We start from the raw sequence: 3,275 nt of genomic DNA, 5'->3' as shown, positions 1-3,275 counted from the left end.
CCTGGGATGGATTTCAGAGACCTGGGTTCTCGTGCCTACCGGTCAACTGGGTGGGTGTGGCCACAGGCAGGGCCCCTCTCCTCCTTTGTGCAGGGAAAGGGCTGGTGAAGATCTTCAAAAAGGTCCCTGCCAGCCCTGTTGTTCAGACCTTAGTGCCTTGTCTCTATCTGGCTGACCAGGTGTGTCAGTGACTGTGGAGGTTGAATCATCAGGATAATAATGGTGACATAATAGAATGGGATGAGAGTTCAAGGAATTAACCCTTTCAATAATCCCAATCCACAATAAGCTGGTTAAAAATAAACAAAACCAGAGGCGCCTGGGTGGCTTAGTCAGTTAAGCGTCCGACTTTTGCTTAGGTTATGATCTCGCGGTTCCTGGACTTTCGCTTAGGTCATGATCTCGCGGTTCCTGGGTTTGAGCCCCGCGTCGGGCTCTGTGCTGACTGCCAGCTCAGAGCTTGGAGCCTGTTTCAGAGTCTGTCACTCCCTCTCTCTCTGACCCTCCCCTGCTCACGCTGTCTCTCTCTCTCTCTCCTAGAAATAAATTTTAAAAGACATTAAAAAAAAAAAACAAAATTTATGGTATCATCCATACTATGCAACAAGTGAGAATAAAGTAGGGGTATCTGTAGAGACTGGAGAAGATATCTTCACCCTCCCTACCCCCCACCCCACTTCAGGCAGGTGACCGTGAAGCTGAGGCAGAGCAGAAAGCAGACAATTGGTGTGTCGAAGCCTGTGCCTGCAGGGAAACTTAGAAGACTGTAAAATCACTAAAAGACAGAACTGAATTATAGACAAAATGTCATGGCTGGAACCTGGGAGAGAAAAGTCATTTCCCTTTTCATCTCCATCCTGCCCTATTGTCAAGAGGAGGGAAGGGGAGGGAGTCCTTGAGAATGGGAATCTGTGCCCAGCCCTTTGCCTGCCTGCTGTGTATGTGTGTATATTCTGCAGGGCAGGGTAAGGGGGAAAGCTACCCAGCAAGGGAAAGGCTGTGTGTAGATTGTGCTAGAAAATCCATACCAGGACTATTTTGAAGAAAGTTTCCTTTGCCCTAGGGCAGAGCCACCAGACTGATGGAGGCAGGGGACCCTCAGCAGTACTTACATGGGTGTTTGCTGCAGAAACAAGATGGAGCCTCCCCAAGTCTCTTGGCTCCACAGAACTGGGGAGGTGGGAAGAAATGTCAGGAAAGCCCCATGTTAACTACCTGCCTGGTGGAGTGGGGGCTTGAAGTGATCATTCAATAACATTTTTGTTCTTGCCCACTGAAGTTTTGGTCTAGGATTATGCTCACTATAATAACATACCCCAGAAGGGCAACTTCATTTATGACCTGGTTGCTCTATATCCTTGAGGCCATTTGAGGCAAAATTAATTCTCTCATTGCATCCCCCAAACGATCCAGCTCCCCACTGCATGGATTAGAAGTGGAGGCTTTACTGAACTCTACAGGGAAGGGGAAAGACATGATTCACATACCTCCCAGAAGAAACTTAGTAAAATTCCACCATTTCTCTACCCCCAAAGGTCTTCTCCCTTGTGTATATCTTATGTCTCTTCTTCCTTTCTTCTACACAGCCTTTCTGAAAAAAAATAATAATAATAAAAAAAAAAAACATGCTTCTCATTTTTTTCCAGAGCAATTCGGCATCTGCTTTCAGCTTGTGTACCCACTCACGGTTTCTCAAGCATGCCTCATTTCCCTTCCTGAGCTGCTGACCATCCTTAAGCCTGCTGTCTTCCTGGACAGGTGGTGGGGAGTGGGATAGGGAAAGAGAATAAGATTATCTCCCTTTTGCTTCACCAACATCTGTTGGGTATGCTTAGTACATGTCACACACTTTACCTGTTTTATATCACAGAGTAACTGCCTAGTAGTTACTGTTAGCAGAGAACTGAGGTCCAGAGGAGTTAAGCCCTTTTCCCAAGATCACACGGATAGGAATTGGTAGAGAAAAGATTCAAATCCGGTTATGCTTGACTTCGAAGACTGCCATTAACCACTTCCCAAAGGGATGCTGGGGCTATTGAGGATTCTTATGCACTTGAGACTTTATCTCCCGAGGAGGGAATGTGGACACCAAAGAACAGACCTTTGGGGAAACCTGCCCATCTGCACATGTTGCCTTTTCTCTGTGTTAGAGACCAAAGGAACTGCCCAATCATAGCATTAAACACGGGCACTAGAGGGCAGTGCCAGGGGCCCTGCTGACTGGGGCCTCTTTCTGTAGGTGAAGTGGGCACACAAATGACCCTGCAGTGATTTGCTTTGGAGACAACTTCTATTAGTGACAAATGGAGATGATCACATGTGAGCTGCACAAGGATCTCATAAGGTGTGCTGGCCTGCTTCTGTCCCCACCGAGGCCACAGTGCAGCAGAATCTCCATCTGGGCTCAACCAAAAAGGACATCTTTCTCTGGCACAGCTTGGCCCCTGACAGGTGCTCTCTGTCAGGCACAGCAGGCTTCGACTGCCTGAACCTGGAGGTCCTGCCAGAGCTGAGGCTGAGGCCAGATGAGGTGGGTGCGGTTGGACAAACTCTCTTCTCAGCTTCCTCCTCTTCCCCTAGAGGGACATCAGCTCCTGTCCACTGAGCTGACGCTCCTGGACCCAGACTCTGTGCTGGGGAAGGTCGGGTCCCAGCTCTACCCCTGACGAGACTTGTGAGCTTAGGCAAGGGTGCCTCCCTGATGCTCAACTGTAAGAGACGAGGAATAGTTCCTCCCTCCTGGATCATGCGGATGAGAAAGCCTGGCATCTGCTGGACCTCATGGCAAGCTTTTCCTTTTTCAGATCAGCTGAAGGCTTCTTGCCCCAAATCCCAAGAGGCTGACTTCTTCCCCCTTTCCCCTCTACCCAGTTGTTTTTGAGGTATAACTGACATATAACATTGTATGTGTTTGAGATGTACAAAATAATGTACAACTATGTACATATTGTTATATAGTTATAGTTAACATCTATTACCTCATGAAATTTTTTTCTTGTGATGATAATTCTTAGGACCTACTCTCTTAGTGACTTCCAAATATACAGTACAGTATTGTTAACTACAGTCATCATCCTATATATTACATTCCCCAAATCAGACTAGTTTTTCTTATAATGGACGGTTTTTACCCTTTGACCACTTTCACTCACTTCCCCCACCTCCCACTCCCCACCTCCTACCTCTAGTAACCACCAGTGTATTCTTTTTCTATGAGTTCAGCTTTTTAATTTTTTTAATTTTATTAAAATTTTATAAAAATTTTATTAAGTTTT

Source organism: Crocuta crocuta, unplaced genomic scaffold, assembly GCF_008692635.1.
Source record: "Crocuta crocuta isolate KB4526 unplaced genomic scaffold, BGI_CrCroc_1.0 scaffold233, whole genome shotgun sequence".
NCBI lineage: Eukaryota > Metazoa > Chordata > Mammalia > Carnivora > Hyaenidae > Crocuta > Crocuta crocuta.
Note: the sequence above shows the minus strand (reverse complement) of the source record.